Source organism: Oncorhynchus mykiss, chromosome 17 (assembly GCF_013265735.2).
Source record: "Oncorhynchus mykiss isolate Arlee chromosome 17, USDA_OmykA_1.1, whole genome shotgun sequence".
Lineage (NCBI taxonomy): Eukaryota > Metazoa > Chordata > Actinopteri > Salmoniformes > Salmonidae > Oncorhynchus > Oncorhynchus mykiss.
Genome location: NC_048581.1, coordinates 30596908 through 30622197, shown reverse-complemented (window position 1 = coordinate 30622197; position 25290 = coordinate 30596908). Strand labels below are relative to the sequence as shown.

The window sequence follows — 25290 nt, the reverse complement described above, 5'->3', positions numbered from 1 at the left end:
AGTTCGACTAGAGTCTGTGACTAATCTAAACATAGTCTAAATGTCATTTGTATAGAGTAAAAATGTGCATTAAATGTAATGTAGCTGTAATGTAATGTAGCTGTAATGTAGATTCCTGAGATGATTTTCTGTAGTGGATACAAAACATGTCCCAAATGTATTGGGAGAGTAGCAACAGTTATAAGTTATTAACACTAGATGGCGATGCTTTCATTTTTTTAAATTTTTTTATTTTTATTTTTACCTTTATTTAACCAGGCAAGTCAGTTAAGAACAAATTCTTATTTTCAATGACGGCCTGGGAACAGTGGGTTAACTGCCTGTTCAGGGGCAGAACGACAGATTTGTACCTTGTCAGCTCGGGGGTTTGAACTCACAACCTTCCGGTTACTAGTCCAACGCTCTAACCACTAGGCTACCCTGCCGCCCCGCCCCCATTACCATACAAGCCTTTATTCCAATCAGTGAAGTCCATTTAAATTGCACTTTTCTCAACCAAGGACAATCTCAAGCTGTGTGAAAGTCATAAAATGGGCACAGCTTTCAGGAGGTGGTGAAAAAAATCCAACTGTGATTTAAATTACGTCATGATCTTCATTGTATTCAATACCGCATCAATGTCATGGTCATCAACAAGTTTTTTTTTTTAAAGAAAAAGATCAAGATAGAATCCCATTATATTATATGAGAACAAGCAATTCTCACAAAAGTTATGTTTATTTTTCCAATGGATTCAATGACACAAATAATAATCTACTCTTTGAAATCAAGAGACGGACTGATGCATAATTTCAAGTGAATGCTGTGCATTTAGTGTGCGTGTTAGTGTATTTGATGGCTAGATAGTCAAGTACAATTATTTCTTATTTTTGGTAGTATTATGAGACAATCCACAGTGGAAGGAAAGATCTAGAGACCAAAGTTACAAAGTGTATCTGTGTGCTCTAACTGTGCTCAATTTATAACCTGCAAAGGTCAATATCATTTTCATTTAACATTTTTCGTAACCTTTTTATCTGTGACATGTATTTCAAGTCCATTTTATAGTCCTAAAATAAAAAATATTGGGAAACAATCCCAAAACTTCTGTATAATCAATCCCCGAACGGGTTCGGATTGATGATCCTTCTTATCGACTTTGATTACTCTAGCCTTGGGAGACGTTAATGGGTTTTTTCACTCAGGAACTCTGTGCTTCCAGCAGTTAGCTGTCAACAGGCTGGGCATGAAATGAGGCTCAGACAACGACGCAGTACTTGGAAGTGATAACAATACAACGTTTTGTTACTGTCCGGTAAACTGTTCATATTCATTCAGTGGATTTTGTAATCCTGCTCGCTCGAGAGATGATGAACTCGGGACACGGTAAGCTCGCGCTTGATTAGGCAAAACACACCTCTTTATCGCAGTTTCAGTTTTGACACCTTTGGCTTTGTTGTCGTGAAATGTCACGTAGCCAGCGGTTTACATAGATTGTTTTTCACAAACGACTTCGTTGTTATTTCGTAAAACAAACTATTTCAATCAGGGGTTTCACAAGAGTGAATGTTGAAATGTAAAAGTGAGAGTTGTTTTGAGATTGACGTTTGCTAGCTACTAGTAACTAGCTAAGTTAGCTAGTCATTAGGTTTAGCTGCATCCAAAACTAAACTAGGGAGTTTGCTAGGGCTTTGTTTCACCCATGGCTAAACGCTAGCGAGCTGCTGTTAGCTGTCAAAGCTAGCAGTGTATGCATAGTTTATTGAACATAAGCTTACCAACCGATTAAACATTGCTCGTGTTTCCTTATAGTTAATAACATAAGCAGGAAGTTGCTTTCATGTTTTTAACTGTTCTTTGAAGCAACTAAAAAGCCAGATGGGTAACGTTAGTCATTGCATACGTACAGTAGCTAGTTATACTGTTGTGGCCAACATTGTATCTCAAATGCAGACTATGGGCAAATTGAATTACATCTTTGGAAACATTTCTCACCTGAGCAAATGTTTGAGTGATGCCATGATGAAAACCACATAGTTTTGACGAAAGTATTTGTGTGGCAAGTCCAACGTGACAAGTGAGTGAGTGAGTGAGTGTGTGTGTGTGTGTGTGTTGTGCAATTTTACACGTTTTGATGTACAAATATCTATATGACCATTGTTGAATTGTTCTCTTTAGCAGGTCATTGAACACTATGGACATGTAGAGTCGACTCTCACATGAATGCAGACGCCGAGACAATGCTGGATTGAATGGCACTGAGGATACGAGGTAAGCACTTTGCCAGTAAATTTCAACTGATCATTGATCCATTCTCTGTGACACAACTGACCTTTGAGAGAGAGAGGGGAAAGAAAATAAAACATAAGGAGAAAGAGAGACACTGATTTGTGTAACACACAGCCTTTATTCTATTGGAAACGATGGAGATTGCAGCAGCAGTCAAGGACAGGTTCTAGGCGAACCGTAGTAAGACACACAGGGTGTGTGGTAATGGCTGGAGCAGAATGAGTGCAATGGTATCAAATATGTGTTTGATGCCATTCCATTCGCTCCTTTCCAGCCATTACTATGAGCCGTTCTCCCCTCAGCAGCCTCCGCAGATCAGCATGTCTCTTTTCAGCCCAAACAAATACAAGGAAATAAACGTCATCACTGACATTCTCTGCTGCCGAGGCGAGTGCCAAATGAGTGCCAAATGCCCTCTGCTGTTTATTCTTTTTGAGCAGACCTGAGGTATTTGTCAGGTACCTTGAAATGGATTTGACTAATTGGCCAAGTGAAAAGTAAATGGCTGTCTGTGGCTGCCATTCAGCACTGTGATAAAATAAACACGTCAAATAAACAAGTCCTGTGAAATTATTATTCAACCGTTTTCCTTAAACAAATGTGTCCCAAGAAAGACTCAACAGTTTGGGTTTTGCAACCTTTTGCACTTGTTGTTGGTCTAGGCTTGTTTATTTCATATTCAACAAGTATTTAGTAGTTAGTTTAGTAGTTTCCCATTGGCCTATATATAAGGGCTTATCTGTTTGTTCTATTGATCATATGTTTGTGCTATTGACAATTATGCGATGTCCTGATATTGTGTGCGAAACCTGCTTAATGATCCACTGTTGGTTGCACCCTTTTTACACTGCCCTCTAGCATGAGTCATTTCAAGGGGCCTCCTCATGTGTACTCAATACGATATTGTATGTGCTAGGCAAGCTACCGTTAGGCAAATTCAAATTCAACTACTAATTCCGACTCTGCGTCCTTTACTTCACTCTCGCAACACATCACCTAGCCTAACACCAAGGCTATTAATAGAATTGCTGTGTGTTTTAGTCAAAAGCACTTTTCCCACATCCGAAAACATCATCCACGCAAGAGACATGGCCTTGAGCAGCGTGAAATCCTCTGGATTTGTGTGTCGGGTTAGAGTTAGAACGTGTGAAAGCGAGAGAATGGATAGGGTGCCTTTAGTACCTGTTTTAAGACTCACTAAGCTTAGCCTAATTTGTGTAGCAGGTGCATCAGAAAGAGAAGTCACACCTGTCCATCCACAGCAAAACCGGAGGCATCGTGAAATAGATATCTGTTATACAGTAGAAAGGGAAATCAAAGCAAGCCTTCAGTTCCTGTCAAGCAAAAGCTGCCGTGAAACAAATCTGTTTGATTTTCCTCTGGTAGTCATGGCGACTGTTCATTTTGACCACATTTTTTATTTTTTTATTTTACCTTTACCCAGGCAAGTCAGTTAAGAACAAATTCTTATTTTCAATGACGGCCTGGGAACAGTGGGTTAACTGCCTGTTCAGGGGCAGAACGACAGATTTGTACCTTGTCAGCTCGGGGGTTTGAACTCGCAACCTTCCGGTTACTAGTCCAACGCTCTAACCACTAGGCTACCCTGCCGCCCCGGCACATTGGCACATATGGTTGTGAGGTCAAAGTCTTAGAAGGTCTCATGTTAATTTTAGGCCAGATAGTGAGCCCCTACATAACAAGTTAGCAGAACGCTAACTGATTTGAGTACAGTCTGAAATGTTATGTGTTTTTTTTTCAAGCCGAACACCCCATGCTTGTTGTTTAACTTTGGCGACTGATGATGGATCTCCATCTATCCTGTTTTGCAATGTCATAGAACAGGTGTGTGTAGGCTGTTCTCTTCACAGTGCAGAGGCCTCCCTGTAGATTGCTGGTAATACCACACTGCGTTATTGTGCGCGAGAGTGTCGTTAGACTGGGAAAATGTGCTGCTTATCACAGTTTTATGCTGGGCTTACGGATTACACTGTTGACTCGGCACCTGTTCATGGCTTTGCCCCTGACTCACTACTTGGCCATCTGGCCGCCTAAATATTTCCAAGATGTTGGTCTATTTTTATACTCAGGCTCATTTCTCCTCCATCAGTCATCAAATTAGCATTCATACCATTTTGTAATGGCTCTTTATAGAGCAGAGCACTGAGTTGTTGACTCAACTGTACTGTTGTGTCTTGTTGCGTCATGGTCCACGTCACACGTTAGCCGTTCAGAGGTTGTAACAGGTGTGGCAGAAAGCTGAGCAATTGTGGAGGAACTTTCCCTTTACGCTAAGGCACAGAGGAGAAACTCAACACATTGCCCTGCCACAGCTGATCAAGTCCAACAGGCTCTTCCTATCAACCCGAGCATGTCTATGCAAATACAGGTCAACGCTGGTGACGTTTAACTCCATGGAATGGCATTGTTGTTGGTTCTGATCTCAACAGGTTTGACTGGGATTAAGGCAGGAGGGCACAATGGTTCAATAAACAGGCATTTCTTTTGGCCTTGTTACCTATTTCCCTAGTAGTCATGAAATGCACTCTCTTATCAGATCAGACAGACATTTGTAGCGTTAGGTGCTTAGGCTTACTGAACCTTCATCTGAAGTGCAACCCAAAACAAATTATGCAAACCAATCCCCCTTATCAGTTTGTCTCTTATGAGGAAAAATACTTATCGATGTTTCTCAATGACTCATCGTTGTTGTGATTTGTGCTCTATGGAATGTGCTCATATGGAATGTGCTCTATGCAGAGCCCCATGTGAGAAATAGAGGAAGAAGTGCCAGTGCTTGAGTAATCTCTTTTGAAATATGCTTGATGCTAGTTGTCGGCCGTTTATATCACCATTATTCTCCTCTTGGCAAGACCGACATTCTTCCCGGAAGGTGTTGAGAGCAATGCGGCGGAGGCAGCATCAAAGTTAGGAGACGAGCAAACAGCCCTTGCCTTATTTGTCTAAGAAAAGTGAGGAGAGAGGAAAATGTTCCCCCATCTAGTGGAACGCCTTCCCAGAAGAGTGGAGGCTGTTATAGCAGCAAAGGGGGACCAACTCCATATTAATGCCCATGATTTTGTTTGACGAGCAGGTATCACATACTTGTATCATGTAGTGCATGTCTAGCTACAGAAATAGAACCGATCCTGCTTGTGTTGCCTGTTTGAGTTTTTGTTTAATAGCCTACTGATTCCGTGAGCACCAAGCCTCACGCAACCACATGTCAGACAAACAATTTCACAAATTTGGCTGTTTTTAATATTTGCTGTAATAAAAAGGCTTTACACTTGTTTTCCGTTAGAACAGCCTCTGTGGTGTTTACACTGTTCGAAATTGTCAGAGAAATTATATATATTGTTATAATAATAGCCTAATAACCCTCCTTTTTCTTGATCTCCTTTGTATTGTTATTATTGCTATTATGATCATTATAGTAAGTAGGTTAATGTCATTATCATTAGTAAGCAGCCTTGTATAGCCACCAACCATTGGACTTTAGTTCTTTATTTCAATACTTACAGTGCATTTGGAAAGTATTCAGAGCCCTTGGCTTTTCCCACGGTTTGTTACGTTACAGCCTTATTCTAAAATGGATTCATTCGTTTTTTTCCCCTCATCAATCTACACAATACTCCATAATGACAAATTAAGAACAGGTTTTTTTTTTGTTGACATTTTTCCAAATGTATTAAAATTAAAAAAGGATCAAGTTTGCATAAGTATTCAGACCCTTTTCTTTGAGACTCTAAAATTGAGCTCCGGTGCATCCTGTTTCCATTGATCATCCTTGATGTTGCCACAACTTGATTGGAGTCCACCTGTGGTAAATTCAATTGATTGGACATGATTTGGAAAGACACACACTCGTTCGTCTATGTAAGGTCACACAGTTTGTTATAACGAATTTATTCATGTGATTGTGATACACTATATGTCAGGCCCTATTGGTCACGTGCATGCAATGCATTCATGTGTCATATAAAGAGAGCAAGGGTTGAGTGAATAGGGAATGTTTTTACTAAACAAATGACGGATTTCAGTAACAGTCAAAAATGTCTGTAATTATGTTGCAACTTCAGCATCATGGACAGCGAGATTAACACTGATGTTCTGTGGTGGTCGCTGCAGCAGGGAGGAGAGAGAGAGACAATGGGTGTTAGTCACTTGCTTGCATTTTTTTTTTTTATTACACAACGCAGCAAGTCTGAGCCTGACCTAGCACAATCAAATCAATTGCGGTCGGACTCCCTTTAGCCTTTCTGTGTGTCTTCATTTTTTAAAAATCAAACCGTGTGCTTAAAGCATCAGACAATCTCAGTGGATATAGTTGATTTGATTAAAACACGTCTATATACATCAACTGAAGACACCTGGCTGAGACTTCCAATCACAGCGGATCACATTGTCCATTCTGTTAACAGGCCCCTCCAACACCAATGAAGATTATTTCAATATGGCAGCTATTCATTTTGTCTTCATAGCTCAGTGATTCCTCGTACTCCTGAGAGCACTCTTGTCTTTTCCCCAGGTCTCTGAAGACAGTTGTTTGTGCAGATGGGGTCAATGCCCTCTGAGTTCCCTCAGAAATAATGACCATTACAGAAACATGTCAACCTGTTAGCTATGAGCGATAACAGAGGTGGGTCAGGCATAGTCTCTGTACCTAGCAACAGGCCGTCCATCATCCCCTACCCCCAGGATACAATTACTTGTTTACCAGGAGAAACAGCGCTGATACAAGGAGGGTGGGAGGGAAATAAATATAGACAGAGTATAAATGCTACTTCCCAAGCCAATGTCTGTCGCTTTTAAAAAATGGAGATGGCGAGGCAAGCCGTGATTAGTTGCTTTCGTTCCGAGACGAAAGCAGACAGAAATAGAGATGTCTCATCCCAGAAAGCCGAAGCACAGACAGATGAACTGTCATTTTGGACCCGAGCTGTGTCATTCCAGATCCTTCAGTACACGAGGCCACTACCTAAGTGATTAGTCATGGATATTTCTTGGCAGCTCAGTCCATTTCAGAACACATTAGTCACTTTCACTATTGATCAAAGTACCAGAGTTCATCATTAACAGTCAGCTTAGAAATGCCTAGCCCCTTTGGTTTCTGCTATATACGGTGTTATTAGCAGTGCAGTATCACAAACTATTGATTGTTCTTCCATGTTGGTTTGTTCCTCATTTCCTACAGTCTGTCTAGCTAGGTATAAGTTCTTCAGCACTGTTCTGTGCTGTAGCGTACGGTTGCCTTGGAAGTTGGCTATTGTGGAACTGTGTCGAAGTGGCAGGAAAACCAAATTACTCCAGACAGATAGGCTTTCACTGTCTTAGGTGGGTGTCTGTGTTTGCACACTTTCACTTGTATGCGACTATGCGTTCATGTGCTTGTGTATCTGGATGACTGAGTGTGTCGATTAGCCAAGGGGGAGACAAAGTTGGAAGGATTAGAGTCAGTGTTGGTGAACACTGCAGCAGTAGACGGCTGGACAGAAAGGCCAAGAAGATCATCAAGGACCGCAGCCTCCCGAGCCACGGCCTGTTCACTCCGCTACCATCTAGAAGGCGGAGACGGTACAACAGGTAAATCAAAGCTGGGACCGAGAGGCTGATAGAAGCTGTTTATCTCCAGGCCATCAGACTGTTAAACAGTCAACACTAGCCCGGCATCCGCCCAGTACCCTAACCTGAACCTTTTTCTGTCACTAGTCGGCTACTACAAGGTACTTTACCCTGCACCTTAGAGACAGCTGCCCTAATACATAATCATTGAACACTGGTCACTTTAATAATGTTTACATACTGTTTTACCCACTTCATATGTGTATATACTGTATTCTAGTCAATACTCATTATATATAACTACTGCTGTATACATTATTTTCTATTCAGATAATGTCCATACTCGGAGGATCCATGCTGACTTAAAAAAAAATACAAAAATAATCACAGATCACATATGCCTCTAAGTTTAATAATTTAGGAGCGCAATTCAAAATATTTGCGCTAACAAGTAGTTTTCTTTGTAGTAATGGTGCAAGCATGACAGTCATGAATCTGCTCTGTGTATTCTCCATGGTACTCAGGCTGGGGTACAGTTAAGTAATCATTGTAACAATTATCATCTGGTGTTTTTTTGGGCACACTGGTGCTCCTAAATTAAAATTCCAATTTGCACAGCAAAATATTTTTAGGTGCAAATGTGAGTAAAATTGTTGCACTTTAGAGCCCTGATACTGTGTATACACACAATTTGGTAAAAGACCAAGTCCATATTGTGGCAAGAACAGCTCAAATAAGCAAAAAGAAACGACAGTCCTTCATTACTTTAAAACATGAAGGTCAGTCAATGTGGACAATTTCAAGAACTTCAAGAATGATTTCCTGCAATTCTATCCATTTTGCAATGGGCTTTTGTACTGTGCAATTAAATACTGTAATCATATTTCTATGACTGTTCATTGCATTTTAGTTACACTGTTTATACGCACTGAGTTTTTATTTATATACTGGATTCTTGACATAGCTCACTCTAATATATCTACAACTGTACATATCATTCTTAGCAAATATTGTGTGTTTGCATACAGTTGAAGTCGAAGTTTACATACACCTTAGCCAATTACATTTAAACTCAGTTGTTCACTATTCCTGACATTTAATCCTAGTAAAAATTCCCTGTCTTAGGTCAGTTATTATCACCACTTTATTTTAAGAATGTGAAATGTCTGAATAATAGTGGATAATTATTTATTTCAGCTTTAATTTCTTTCATCACATTCCCAGTGGGTCAGAAGTTTATACACACCCAATTAGTATTTAGTAGCATTGCCTTTAAATTGTTTAACTTGGGTCAAATGTTTTCGGGTAGCCTTCCGCAAGCTTCCCACAATAAGCTGGGTGAATTTTGGCCCCTTCCTCCTGACAGAGCTGGTGTAACTGAGTCAGGTTTGTAGGCCTCCTTGCTCGCACACGTTTTTTTAGTTCTGCCCACAAATTTTCTATAGGATTGAGATTAGGGCTTTTCCTGCCTCATGATGCCATTTATTTTGTGAAGTGCACCAGCCCCTCCTGCAGCAAAGCACCTCCACAACATGATGCTGCCACCTCCGTGCTTCATGGTTGTGATGGTGTTCTTCATCTTGCAAGCATCCCCCTATTTTCCTCTGAACATAACGATGGTCATTATGACCAAACGGTTCTATTTTTGTTTCATCAGACCAGAGGACATTTCTCCAAAAAGTGTAATCTTTGTCCCCATGTGCAGTTGCAAACTGCTGCACCCGCTATAGCATCTGCTAAACTGTTTACATGACCAATCAACTTTGGTTTGATTTGAGATGGATACCCACAAATCTTAGACAGGAGGACTACTGCCGGAGCTGCTCATTTAACTCCCCTAAATATAACAAGGCTTCTTATCACAGCCAGAAAGCTAGAAAACTCCTAGGTTTGCTTGAAGTAGACTAGTTTATAATGATCAACTTGAGTAGTTTTTTTCTATGTAATACCTGGTGTGACATCCTGGTGTCTGCATCCACAGCCAATTAGACACCTCATCAGAATCAAGTTGTTTTGGAATCAGTTTCAGTTAGTATCTGAATAACAGATGTATCAATATGTGTTTTATAACACTCGTAGTGATTCATCCAAGACTTGTAAAATACATTGTTTTAGCGTGCCAAAACTAGTAAATCCAGTCAGTTTTACAAGAATGTCTGATGAAGTTCATATTGTTCCACTTGGTTTTTATGTAGTTGGATATGACACATGTCCAACTTAATTTATTGCCTTTGTCAACAGTGTCAGAAAAACGTTGTACCCCATAAACTGTTGTACAGTTTATGGGGTACACCCTGGTACAGCAATTAAAACTAGAGGTCGACCGATTGTGATTTTTCAACGCCGATACCGGTTATTGGAGGACCAAAAAATCCGATACCGATTAATCGGCCGATTTTAACGTAATAATATATATTATATTATATTAAAAATTACATTTAAAAATGTTATTTTATTTTTTAAATGTATTTTAACTTTAATATAATACATCAATAAAATCAATTTAGCCTCAATTAAATAATGAAACATGTTCAATTTTGTTTAAATAATGCAAAAACAAAGTGTTGGAGAAGAAAGTAAAAGTGCAATATGTGCTATGTAAGAAAGCTAACGTTTAAGTTCCTTGCTCAGAACATGAGAACATATGAAAGCTGGTGGTTCCTTTTAACATGAGTCTTCAATATTCCCAGGTAAGAAGTTTTAGGTTGTAGTTATAATGGGAATTATAGGACTATTTCCCTCTATACCATTTGTATTTCATTAACCTTTGACTATTGGATGTTCTAATAGGCACTTTAGTATTGCCAGTGTAACAGTATAGCTCCCGTCCCTCTCCTCGCTCCTCCCTGGGCTCGAACCAGCAACACAACGACAACAGCCACCATCGAAGCAGCGTTACCCATGCAGAGCAAGGGAAACAACCACCCCAAGGCTCAGAGCGAGTGAAGTTTGAAACACTATTAGCGCACGCTAACTAGCTAGCCATTTCACTTCGGTTACACCAGCCTTATCTTGGGAGTTGATAGGCTTGAAGTCATAAACAGCGCAATGCTTGACGCACAACGAAGAGCTGCTGGCAAAACGCACTAAAGTGCTGTCTTGAATAAATGTTTACGCGCCTGCCTCTGCCTACCATCTCTGTCAGATACTTGTATGCTTGTATGCTCAGTCAGATTATAGACATCTAGACATGCTAGATAATATCTAGTAATATCATCAACCATGTGTAGTTAACTAGTGATTATGATTGATTGTTTTAATAAGAAGTTTTATGCTAGCTAGCAACTTACCTTGGCTTACTGCAGTCGCGTAACATGCAGTCAGTCTCCTTGTGGAGTGCAACGAGAGATAGGCAGGTCGTTTTTGCGTTGGACTAGTTAACTGTAAGGTTGCAAGATTGGATCCCCTGAGCTGACAAGGTGAAAATCTGTCGTTCTTCCCCTGAACGAGGCAGTTAACCCACCGTTCCTAGGCCATCATTAAAAATAAGAATGTGTTCTTAACTGACTTGCCTAGTTAAATAAAGGCAAATTGGCGCCCAGAAATACCGATTGTTATGAAATCTTGAAATCGGCCCTAATTAATCGGCCATTCCGATTATTTGGTCGACCTCTAATTAAAACTGCTCCAAGTTTCTAAGTGGAAACAAAGCTCCCATATCACAGTAATTAGCCTAGACTATGTAGACCATGCCCCCTCAAACGAGAACTGCAATTGTTATGTCTGGAATTATAGCTTTAGTTCAAAGGAGCTCACCTGTGAGTAGCCTTTGTGTTTAATAACAACAGCGGGAACTCTTGAACCCTTGGTTCAACTTGGTAGTCAGTTGCAGACCCAAATGGCTCTGGGTGTCGGCTTGCCATAGGGAAAATAAATTAACATTGTAGCCTACCTGTAGCCGTAATGGTTGACTGTGCCAACAGCCAAGGTTGTCTAGCTGCGTCGCCCATGTAACCAGAGCAGTGGAACAAGATCCCTGTGTGTCGGCAGCGTAGCAGTTCTGTCGCTGTCAAGGCCGTGTAGCTCATTCAAAGATAATGAGGGGCCTGTTTAGGAAGTTGAGTGGTGGTTAAGTGAGAAGTGCATTATTTAACATGGATGACATGAGGGGTCAATGAACCAATATAGCTCACATTGATTCAGTCTAAAGTGTGCATGTTAAATCCTTTCCTCTCCACTGGAGCCATGGAATTCTGTAAGTGACTTTGACAATCAGGGTTCCCATTCTTTCTCTTTAATCAAATACATTTTTATTTGTCACATACGCTTACTTAGGGGCCCTTAACTCTATTTCTTTAACTGAATTGTTGGTTAAGAAAATATTTACTAAATAAACTAAAGTAAAAAATTTAATTAAAAGTAACACAAAATAACGAGGCTATATACAGTTTGTTAACAAGAAATTGATGCAGTAGGTAAAAAAACCAAGTTTTTTTTTAATCACTCCAACCTAAGTGTATGTAAAGGTTGAAAATGTCAGTGAAGACACTTGCCAGTTGGTCCCCGCATGCTCTGAGTACACGTCCTGGTAATTCGTCTGGCCCCGGGGCCTTGGGAATGTTGACCTGTTTAAAGGTCTTGCTCACTTTGGCTATGGAGAGCGTGATCACACCGTCATCCGGAACAGCTGGTGCTCTCATGCATGCTTCAGAATTGCTTGCCTCGAAGCGAGCATATAAGGCATTTAGGCTGTCTGGTAGGTTTTGTTACTTACATATTGAAACCAATACCCTTGGCTTGCTATAGAAATGTAGTGCCCTATAAAATCTATTTTTATTTCTATCCTCATTCCATTTTGTTTTTCCAGGTTTGAGTTTTTCACTTTCAAAATATAAAAACAATGTTATTTTATGGTTTTGGTACAAAACAGTACTTAAACCACATTAGACCAGTTTTGAGTTCTGGGAACAATCTATGAAAGTGATATCATTCTGCCAGGTAGGCATAGGCTTCTTCGTAGTTAGCATTTCATTGAGATTTTTTGGGGGGAAAGACTTTCCATGTACCAGCAGATGGTTTTAGTTATTTTACTAAAAAGAAAAATTTACACCAAAGAAAACAAGTGAAAGACAAAACAGTACAGATTAAAAAACAGGTTATCATTAGCATTATCGCTAACGGCTACACAAAGTGTAGACTAGACACCCACAACACACACTAACGGGCATTCCTGTGCCATTGCAGGAAAATATGAAGCTTATGCATTTTGTTCAAGTCCTGTGATTAACTTAGGCAAATTCAATGAATTGTCTAATAAGTTCAATACATTTAAGGCTCTGTTCAATCAGATCCACTTCAGGCAACGTCTGCATAGCGGATGTTTTGCAAGTGTCGAGGTGGAACTGCATCAGAGCTGTCAAATCTACAAGCGGCTCCTGTCATTAGAGGACATTTGTCTTTGGCTGCACATAGTCGCATTATGTGAAATCCCATGCAGCCTTATTTACACGTTAGAACACTGGAATGTGAGATGTAATCTACACCTCCATTAGGCTGATAGAAATCCTCATTTTTTTCGTTATGCTATTTTTTTTTCAATTAGAGCGTAATTATTTCTATAGGCTACATTTTCACGATTGGGTGATCACTGATTTTGACAGCTACCATGCAGTTCCGACACCGCCAAAACATCTGCTATGTGGGTTGGTGTCTGCTATCGCCATGTAATGCTTGCCTACTAAGTTCAATAAAAAATATTAAATTGTTGAATTCCCTTTTAATGTCTGGATTCTGTGAATCAGTCTGTGTTTTCCACAATGTGGATTTGTATAGGGCCCTAGAAATGGTCTGATGAATTCACCTGCAACCTAATATCTGTACCTTGAGACTCAGACTTCAGATCTATGTTGTGTTCGTACATATCCAACATTACTAGATGCACTGTGGACTTGGGATGTCAGCGATTATGGATGTTTTGGAAGATACATGTGGAGGGACAAGCCAAGAGCATGTTTTTGGGGTTGTTAACCTCGAGTGACAGCTTGTTTTATATTAGCATATGGTTAGGGAAGGACCAGTGAACCTTGCCGGAGGCCGCTGGCGAGCGAGAAGGGAAATGGAGGACCACTCTCCTGCTCTTTCTCTCTGTCGCTCTGCCTCTGTGTGTGTCTCTCTCTCTCTCTCTCTGTGTCTCTGTCTCGCTGATGGGCACGTCATGAGCACTCTCTCTTTGCCTCTCATAAGTTCTCACATCTAGCGTCCTGCACTAAGTGTCCTAAGTCTTAGTGGGCACTGGGCATGGCGTCACATACCGTACCCATGCCAGCCAGCCCCTTTCTCACTGAAAATAACAACTGAACCACAACAATACCAGAAATGTTGTTTGGAATGTATTGGAAATCTATTGAACCTTTTTATCTGTGTAATAATGTAGCCATTTGGAAAGAAAAAGGCTACTGTTATGTAATTAGCAGCTCAAACATGCGATAGGTTACCGTTAGGCCTGCAGCATGTTTGTTAATGCCGTTGGGCTTTTGTATAGACCAGTGGGTAGTGTGCACAGTAGTGAATGTACGGTACAGTATCAGGCCTGGGGGAGAAGTATCAGGCCCTCACCCGGACCTTTCCTGTTTAAAGAGAGCAAGAGAGAACTTCTCTAAACATCAGGTCCGTTTACGTAATTTTTTTCTACAGACTTCTAACTATTCTGGGTAACTGAGCACGCTCCCCATTCAAGCTCTGGCGCAGAGCATTGCCCCTGGCAGCAGAGACACAGCTTTTCCCTGGAAGATGCCTCAGGAACACAGTCGGCTCCTTGTTTACGAGTGTCTCTTTTGAATTGGTAGTTAGTGAGGCTTGAAGAAACGTCCTGCACAACTGCCATACCCCCACCCCCCACACCACCACCACTACTACATCCTCATTCCAAAAATACTGTTTAAAGCCTGTGCACATTCACTCTTGAAGTGGTATTTTCAGTAAGAGGGAGTTCTGACTGCATTGACAGGCTGCCCTTTGGTGATCCTGTCTCATTGACTGGGGTATTTTTACCCAGCCTGTTAGCACTGGCCGGTGCATCAGAAAACATGCACACTGGTTTTAAACTGGCTTGTGTGTTAACACGCTTTCTCTCTCTCTCTCACTCACTCACACACACTCTCTCTCTTTCTCGCTTTCTCTCTCTCTCACTCTCTCACACACACACACACACACACTTTCTCGCTTTCACTCTCTCACAAACATGTTTATTCATGCACACTAGTACACACTTACTGGTAAATACAACATATGCGAACAGTCAGGCCTCTAGCTCTCTGATCCTCTCATCTAGTGTTCTCTGTGGAGACACACACACACACACACACACACTTTCTCGCTTTCACTCTCTCACAAACATGTTTATTCATGCACACTAGTACACACTAACTGGTAAATACAACATATGCGAACAGTCAGGCCTCCAGCTCTCTGATCCTCTCATCTAGTGTTCTCTGTGGAGAGACACACACACACACACACACAGCCAGGCCTAAAGCAGGCAGCCAATGGCAGGTGTTTTAGCATCTGTGTGGGAGTGTGTGTGGGAACTGTGAGGTGGTCTCAAGTTTTCTAAAAGTGTCAAACAACAATGTCCTTAGTATGTGGGTGGTAGAGCAGCTTGTCTTCTCTCCCCTGTATTTACTGGCCGACGCTGTCATCAGTTTGTTTTAGCTAGCTGTGCTCAAGCATTAGTCAATGAAGCTTTCACTTTTAGAGAAGTGCAATCCAGAGAAATGGAGTTGGGACACCTCTCTGAGTGTCTTCTTCCCTTGTCAATCGGAGCCGTGTATGTTAACACTGGCACACAGGTTGTACTCTCACAATCAAACACTTCGTATAAGGTAATGAATGTCAAATCAAATTGTATTTGTCACATGCGCCGAATACAACTTACAGTGAAATGCTTACTTACAAGCCCTTAACCAAAAATGCAGTTTTAAGAAAACCCCTGGAAAAGTAAGGGATAATAATAACATAATTAAAGAGCAGCAGTAAATAACAATAGCGGGGCTATAAACAGGGGGTACCGGTACAATGTGTCAATGTGCGGGGGGGGGGGGGGGGGGGTGTGTGTATCGGTGTCGAGGTTAATTATGTTAATGTAGGTAGAGTTATTAAAGTGACTATGCTTTTACAATTTCTTTGGGCCTTCCTCTGACACCTGGTATAGAGGTCTTGGATGGCAGGCAGCTTAGCCCCGGTGACGTACTGGGCCGTACACACTACCCTCTGTAGTGCCTTGTGGTCGGAGGCCGAGCAGTTGCCATACCAGGCAGTGATGCAACCCGTCAAGGTGCTCTCGATGGTGCAGCTGTAAAACCTTTTGAGGACCCATGCCTAATCTTTTCAGTCTCCTGAGAGGGAATAGGTTTTGTCGTGCCCTCTTCACGACTGTCTTGGTGTGCTTGGACCATGTTAGTTTGTTGGTGATGAGGACGCCAAGGAACTTGAAGCTCTCGACATTCTCCACTACAGCCTCGTCGATTAGAATGGGGGCATGCTCGGTCCTCCTTTTCCTGTAGTCCACAATCATCTCCTTTGTCTTGATCCCATTGAGGGAGAAGTTGTTGTCTTGCACCACAGGTCAGGTCTCTGACCTCCTCCCTATAGGCTGTCTCATCGTTGTCGGTGATCAGACCTACCCCTGTTGTGTCATCAGCTAACTTAATGATGGTGTTGGAGTCGTGCCTGGCCGTGCAGTCATGAGTGAACAGGGAGTACAGGAGAGCACACAACCCTGATGGGCCCTGGTGTTGAGGATCAGTTGGGCAGATGTGTTGTTGCATACCCTTACCACCTGGGAAGTCTAGGATCCATTTGCAGAGGGAGGTGTTTAGTCCCAGAGTCTTTAGTGTCTGCTTAGTGATGAGCTTTGAAGGCACTATGGTGTTGAACGCTGAGCTGGAGTCAATGAATAGCATTCTCACATAGGTGTTCCTTTTGTCCAGGTGGGAAATGGCAGTGGAGTGCAATAGAGATTGCATCATCAGTGGATTTTTATTGATTTATTTTTTATTTCACCTTCATTTAAACAGGTAGGCTAGTTGAGAACAAGTTCTCATTTGCATCTGCGACCTGGCCAAGATAAAGTATAGCAATTCGACACATACAACAACACAGTTACACATGGAATAAACAAAACATAGTCAATAATACAGTAGAACAAAAGAAAACGAAAAGTCTATATACAGTGAGTGCAAATGAGGTAAGTTAAGGAAGCTCGTGCTACGAGTGGGTGCTGCTACGGTGACCAGTGAGCTGAGATCAGGCGGGGCTTTACCTAGCAGAGACTTGTAGATAACCTGTAGCCAGGGGGTTTGACGATGAGTATGAAGCGAGGGCTAACTAACCAGGTCGCAATGGTGGGTAGTGTATGGGGCTTTGGTGACAAAACGGATGGCACTGTGATAGACTGCATCCAGTTTGTTGTGTAGAGTATTGGAGGCTATTTTATAGATGACATCACCGAAGTCAAGGATCGGTAGGATGGTCAGTTTTACGAGGGTATGTTTGGCAGAATGAGTGAAGGAGGCTTTGTTGCGATATAGGAAGCTGATTCTAGATATAATTTTGGATTGGTTGGTTGGTGCGATATGCAAATTGAGTGGGTCTAGGGTTTCTGGGATAATGGTGTTGATGTGATCCATGACCAGGCTTTCAAAGCATTTCATGGCTACATTTAGGCAGGTTATCTTAGTTATTTTGGGCACAGGGACTATGCTGGTCTGCTTGAAATATGTTGGTATTACAGACTCTGACAGGGAGAGGTTGAAAATGTTACTTTTAGCACTAAAGAAGTAGCCTATCAGGAGTAGGGTGAAGGGGAGTGTAAGTTGATCCTAGATCTGTGCCAACTGCCAACTTCTAACCAGAGCATACAAGGTTTCTATACTCCCCTTACTATATCAAAAGACACAATTGATAGCCATGATCTCATTTCACTGCCTGGCATTTCTCTCTATCCTTGCCCCACTATTTTGACCACAGCAAGTCTGTTGGGTGAGGGAGGCTTGCTCGACTAAGATTGTCCTGACTCCAGACAGTGGTCAGGTGTAAGCACACTCACAGGCCTTTCTATCTTCCTTTACCTCACCTGTCTATTCCCCCTCTTCTTTCTCTCCTCTCTCTCCCTTCAACACCCTCCTTCACTATGCGTTCTTTCTCTTCGTTTCCCTACCTCCAATCCCGTCCTCCCTCTCTCTCTCCCAGGTCCTGACCTTGTACTTCAAGAAGACACACGCAATGCTATCAGCTCAGTGAGTGTTAGCTAAGCTCCAGCATACTGTGCTGCTTACACCTATTCAGCCGACCGCCCCTCTCTCTCCCATAATCCCCTCTTTCTTATCCCCTGCCTGTGCTCTTTGTCAATGGCATTAGCACAAAGGCATTTTCATACCCAGCAGACTCGCACCCACCATTTCAATATAATTGGAAAAATTATTACGCCGTATGCTTTTATTCTACATTCTATCTCCACCCTGGTTGTAGAGGCCCGTCTTGCAGTTTATTGCCAATTTTCTGTGTATTACATCATGTAAGAGCACAAAAGCATCACTGAGAGAGAGCAACAAACATGTTTTTACTCCCCATTTCCTCCTTTCAACACCTTTCGGTAGTGTTATCTTAAATACCCTGGTAAATTGCCTTTTCAAAGGCGGCAGCAACAGGAATTGTTCACAACACATGGGGAGAGGATGCTTTCACCAATAACCAGAGGCTTTGGCTTTGTGTTGGGTTGTCATTGCTTTGGGGGTTTCAGTAAGTGACTCAGCAGGTAGTTGCTGTATTAGCAAAGAGAGGTTGAATAAGTAAAGAGGGATAGTAGTGTGGGGGGATTATTGCTAAACCCTGCCTAGGAAACATGGGCTGGGATTACACAATCTCTCCGACAGGCCCTGGAAGGAATGAAAGTTAACATATGTAGGCTTTATCGTTTTATGTTTGTCTCAAGCAAGTTTGGTTGGTGAGCTACGGTATCCGTCGGTCCCTTTGGGATTGGTAATGGAAGGTAGGTTTTACTCAAAGAACACTGAAACGCTTTGCTTTGGCCAATAGTCTTTTCCTCTGAGTTGCATATAGATTAAAATTCATTTGAATACATTTCTCAACATATCCTTGAGCCCTTGGATCTTGAGGACAACCACCAAGCTCCTGTCAAGCCTCTGCAAAACAATGGCGGCGCTGCACATTCTGACTTCATCTTGACACATCCCCCCCCCACCCCCTTCAGACTTTTTCTCTCACCACTTTTTCCTAATGTCCCCTGAATGCTAGCTGCCAGAATTATCATGTTTATTCTGGATTGCCATTTGGAAAAACAGCGTTTGACATTTGAGAAGGCCTCGGAGGGGGCTGGTGACGTGAGGCTATTGTGCCATCCCTCCCTCTAGCAGCCTGTTATTTCTGTCACATGGCAGACATAAGATGACTTGCAAATAGCCCTCTCCTGAGGGTAAGACAAGCTACCATGGAAACAACTTTATTTCAGAAGTTTATGGCTGTCAGACCCAAGGCAACATGCTATTAACGCTCAGAAAGGATGAGACTAACTCCTTGTCCATTGCCAGGGCAAATGTTCTATATTTACCCAAAGAGCAGTATCAATAGCCCTGGGCTGTTTTTTAACCCAGGATAATACTACTATCAACATGCAGCGTGAGCCTATAATGCTGTCCCTAGTGGTTGAACCACAGGAAAGAACATCAAAATACTGGTGGTATTCCCTGCTCAGTCCCTCCTATGCCATCAAACCAAGTGAACCTTTTTCCACTAGATACCAGCTCAGAATGGTTTGATGTGGTTCAGTTTCAAGTGTGAACTGAGAGCAGGGCTGTTGATAGAATGTCTGGTATTGGATATCCTTACTGACATGAAATAGTCTTTTTCTCTTTCTTTTTTTGCATGGTGAATTTTTAGCACCAGCTCCCACACGTTGACAGTCTTGTCTTATTGTCTAGCCCTATTTCTTTCTGACTGCAGCTAGCATGACCAGCGAAGACCTCAAACTCAGCAGGGCCCATTTATCTTGCTGCTGGGCGAGCTAGCCACTAAATTGATGTGAAAGCTAAGCAGATGCTAACACACTAATTGGATTAAGGTTAACAAATTAGATATCGGGAGCGTGATGGTTTTCCTAATTTTCAAGTTAAAGCATAGACATATTTTTTTTCTCTCCTCTGAATCCTAGTGTTGTCGTGTTATAAAACAACAACGTGTCACCTTAACAACACGGTAATTCATTCCAGGAAAGGTTTGTTGGTAGTGGGAGTTGTAAGGAAGTTGTTAGTTGGCATGACGACTAGAGATCTGATTTTTTTTTATTTTTTAAGTAGCTTGATGCTTAAACTGCTGGTTGCGCATTTCTGCATTAAGGAATATAGGATTATCTGTTGTTCTTGCTCCTTCGACACAGCCTTTCCTGTTGTGCATTATTTTAAGAAAGCATACGAAAGTTGCTATTGTACAGGTTATCACCTATGCTGGCGAAAGGATGAATAATATTGATACTATTGACATTACATTACCTTGTATAATTCTGATGGGTTGAAGAGAAGGGTCGTTTTGTTGTGTCAAGGCCAGAGAGAGACTGGATAGAGGTCAGAGGTCACTGGTCCTGGAAAGCTTACCAAGGAGGAAATTAGCTGCAGCAGGAGAGGTCGGTGCACCAGGCAGCTCATTGCCAAGCCTGTTCTGTGAAGTCGGACTAAATCCTCTTGTTTTCTCTCCCTATTGTTGTTTTTTTTAACAGGGGCACGTTTACATTGTTAGGAAATGTTTTTTTAGTACTGTTATCTTGAAAATAATTGCCTTTACCTAGGCCTATTTATGATTTCCTAGTTTGTGCGTGTGTCTGTGCATGTGGTCCATTCTTAGTAGTGCGTGCGCCCCTTTTAGCAATTCGCTGAGCTTACAGCCTCTTCAGAGAATTATAGTAGGTTGTATAGTTTGTCACTTGTTTGCATTACATTTAATAAGACCTATATGGGCTCCAACTTGTTATAACAATGAACCCAATCCTATATTTGGATATTTGGATTAGAGATCGACCGATTATGATTTTTCAACACCGAGACGATTAATCGGCCGATTTTAAAAATAAATAAATAAAAAATAAAATAAACCATAAAAAAAAAAAAAGTGTATTTGTAATAATGGCAATTACAAGAATACTGAATGAACACTTATTTTAACTTAATATAATACATCAATATAATCAATTTAGCCTCAAATAAATAATGCAAAAACAAAGTGTTGGACAAGAAAGTGAAAGTGCAATATGTGCTATGTAAGAAAGCTAACGTTTAAGTTCCTTGCTCAGAACATGAGAACATATGAAAGCTGGTGGTTCCTTTTAACATGAGTCTTCAATATTCCCAGGTAAGAAGTTTTAGGTTGAAGTTATTATAGGAATTATAGGACAATTTCTCTCTATATGATTTCTATTTCATATACCTTTGACTATTGGATGTTCTTATAGGCACTTATAGCTTCCATCCATCTCCTCGCTCCTCCCTGGGCTCGAACCAGGAACACAACGACAACAGCCACCCTCGAAGCAGTGTTACCCATGCAGAGCAAGGGGAACAACCACTCCAAGTCTCAGAGCGAGTGACGTTTGAAACTCTATTAGCGCGCACCTTGCTAACTAGCTAGCCATTTCACATCGGTTACACGAGCCTAATCTCGGGAGTTGATAGCCTTGAAGTAATAAACAGCGCTATGCTTGAAGCATTGCGAAGAGCTGCTGGCAAAATGCACGAAAGTGTTTGAATAAATGCTTACGAGCCCGTTCGTGCCTACCATCGCTCAGTCAGACTGCTCTATCAAATCATAGACTTAATTCTAACATAATAACACACAGAAATATGAGCCTTAGGTCATTAATATGGTCGAATCTGGAAACTATCATCTCGAAAAAAAAAAAGTTTATTCTTTCAGTGAAATACAGAACTGTTCCGTATTTTATCAAACGGGTGGCATGAATCTAAATATTCCTGTTACATTGCACAACCTTCAATGTTATGTCATAATTACGTAAAATTCTGGCAAATTAGTTCGCAATGAGCCAGGCGGCCCAAACTGTTGCATATACCATGACTCTGCGTGCAATGAACGCAAGAGAAGTGACACAATTTCACCTGGTTAATATTGCCTGCTAATCTGGATTTCTTTTAGCTAAATATGCAGGTTTAAAAATATACACTTCTGTGTATTGATTTTAAGAAAGGCATTGATGTTCATGGTTAGGTACACATTGGAGCAAATACAGTCCTTTTTCGCGAATGCGCAACGCATCGATTATATGCAACGCAGGACACGCTAGATAAACTAGTAGTATCATCAACCATGTGTAGTTAACTAGTGATTTATGATTGATTGATTGTTTTTTATAAGGTAAGTTTAATGCTAGCTAGCAACTTACCTTGGCTTCTTACTGCATTCGCGTAACAGGCAGTCTCCTTGTGGAGTGCAATGTAATCAGGTGGTTAGAGAGTTGGACTAGTTAACTGTAAGGTTGCAAGATTGATTCCCTGAGCTGACAAGGTAAAAATCTGTCGTTCTGCCCCTGAACAAGGCAGTTAACCCACCGTTCCTAGGCCGTCATTAAATCTAAGAATGTGTTCTTAACTGACTTAAATAAAGGCGTCCAAAAATACCAATTTCAGATTGTTATGAAAACTTGAAATTGGCCCTAATTAATCGGTCGATCTCTAATTTGGATAGAATTTCAAGTATCCTTTGATTCTGAGAACTCAACTGACATGACTCAGCATCACCCCACTATGGTCATGCTATCCCATGAAGTCAATCACATTGATGTTATCATTACTCACCCATACACCTTCCTCACTCATTGTAGCAGTATGATAACTCTGTATTAGGGTCGGTCATTACTAGTGTGTGTGTGTTTATCTGGTGAGTGTGACTATGAACACCTATGCCATTCATCCCACTCATCACCTTTCCAGATGTCTCTTTAGGCCTGTATGACAAATATGATGAGTCTCCTGTCATTCCCACTAATGTTGTCACGATACCAGACTTATGCCTTCGATACCAGGTTTAGTATCACAATACTCGATACCAAAACGATACTCGATAACCAAAACGATACCACAGCAAAAGAAAACTGGGAAAAATCTGTATTCTCAGGTTTAGGGCCTTCAAATCACGCTCTTTACTAGAAATACAACATTATTGGATGTTCAATATCTACAAAAAATGCTTAAACCACATCAGGGATCACCTGTCTTGGAATAATTATATAAATGTAGATTTTTTAGTGTAGTTACCCTTTAATTCAAGTGTGCATGTGCTCAGCACTGCTGTTTGGTTAGCTGTCTTTCTGTAGCGCACATTTTAGGGAGTTTGTAAAACAAATGGCTATTGGATTGATGCAAATATGTATGATTCCTCTAGGTAGGCATAGGCTTCTTAGTTTTTTGGAAAGCCTTTCCATCTTTTATTTATTTTATTTATCCTTTTTATTTAACCTAGGCAAGTCTGTTAAGAATTCTTATTTACAATGACGGCCTACACCGGTGGCTTACACTTACGCTGGTGCCAATTGTGCTATGGGACTCCCAATCACGTCCGGTTGTGATACAGCCTGGATTCGAACCAGGGTGTCTATAGTGACGCCTCTAGCACTGAGATGCAGTGCTTTAGACTGCTGCGCTACTCGGGAGCCCGAAGGCGGGTATTCATTAGCATCGTTAACGGCTAGACAAAGTGGTAGATGTATGCGCACTGTACACACCAGATGGGCCGTATCCTCTTCAGGAAGTTACAGGGAATACGAATCACTGATGCCTTCTGTTCATGTCTTATCATAAACTTGGGAAAATGTAATACATTTAGAATAATTTGCAAACATTTCATTGATTTCCAAACGTGAGCCACATTTGATAGAAGAACCGAAAGTAACACAATTCTAGTACCAAACCATTTTTCATGTTATAGTTTCAGTGTACCGTACAAACACTACTGCACTGCGTGACTCATCTGGTGGGAGTGAACCTGCGTGAACAGCTGTCTGAGCTCAGAGCCCAGTATCTATTGAGGTCCTGTCACTGCAGTAATTAGCTTCTCCCATTGCCTTGCATCTGATGACCATTTCAGTCCTACAGGCCTCCACTGGAACATCAGAGGAGGAGGGATTACTTCAGTGCTTGTATACACATTCACATTAGCACGTGTACAGTACACACACTTGTCACATGTAACCACACAACTATAGGAGGGACTACTTCAGTTCACACACACACCAACACACTACACACACACACACAGCCACTTGTTGTTTTATGTTGTCTAGTCATGATGATTTATGTCAGTAATATGGAACAAAGTAGTGCTGTTCTGTATTCAGTGAGAGAGAAATGGGGACAATTGAGGAAGAGACTGAGGACAAGTAACCTGTACAAGTGTGTGTGGTGTGAATTGGAAATGTTTTTTGTTGTTGTTGTATATGCCACTCCCCCTGAGACACTCCTGTGATTTAAAGAGAATAAGAGCTAGTGGTGGAGAAGGAGAAAGGAAAGGGGATTAAGGGCAGGAATTTAATCCGGTTTAAGTCTGATTACTATGTCCCAAGTGGCACCCTATTCTTTATTTTTTTAAATATATATATTTTAACCTTTTTTATTTAACTAGGCAAGTCACTTAAGAACAAATTCTTATTTTCAATGACAGCCGTCACTGCCTTGTTCAGTGGCAGAACGACAGATTTTTACCCTGTCAGCTCGGGGATTCGATCTAACTCTCTAACCACTAGGCTACCTGCCGCACCATATATAGTGCACTAGTTTTGACCAGAGCCATGTGGGCACTATATAGGGATTAGGGTGCCTTTGGGATGCAGCCCATGTGTTATAATTAAGCAATAAAGCTGAGGTGTGGTATATGGCCAATATACCACGGCTTAGGGCTGTTCTTAAGCACGATGCAACGCAGAATACCAAAACTTGGAGGTGCCGTATTGCTATTATAAACTGGTTACCAACATAATTACAACAGAAAAAAGTACTTCTTTTGTCATACCCGTGGTATACTTTCTAATATATTATGTATTTTAGCCAATAAGCATTCATGGCTCGAACAATGCGGTTTATAATGTGAGCTATTACTTTGGTTTACAGCACACGGCTGTTGAATGGGCTCATTGTGCTGCTGCCTGCTGCTGACCCCGAGACCAGGCAGGGACAGGGGTGGTAAATGACTTGGCTTGGCTGGCTCCCCCCTAACATGTGACTGTTGTCCAGTCTGAGTCCACCCTGCTATGTCTAGGTGAACCGGCTGGGGACTGACATCACTTCATTGTCCCCATGTCAAAGAAAGTATTTTTGGCATCTCTTATTATTAGCAATTTTTTATGAATTGGTTATTATTGATCACGCTAACAAAAGTCAGTGGTCCACTTTAGATTGCAAATCTTTTTGGGGTGGTTTGATTTTGACCAACTTTTTCTATAGAAAA

The 25290-nt window shown here is 41.4% G+C and overlaps 1 protein-coding gene across 5 annotated transcripts in view; it reads left to right on the top strand.

Moving 5' to 3' along the window:
* The first annotated feature begins 1155 nt into the window (after positions 1-1155).
* Positions 1156-25290, top strand: part of LOC110493695 (testis-expressed protein 2) — a 57893-nt gene continuing 33758 nt past the window's right edge. For 2 of the 5 annotated variants that reach the window (XM_021568109.2, XM_021568104.2), the window contains exons 1-2: positions 1157-1365; positions 2158-2250. The gene's annotated coding sequence lies outside the window, so the exon portion shown is untranslated. Of the gene's footprint in view, positions 1366-2157; positions 2251-25290 lie in introns of all 5 variants that reach the window. The other 3 variants (XM_021568107.2, XM_021568105.2, XM_021568108.2) reach the window with 3 other exon arrangements.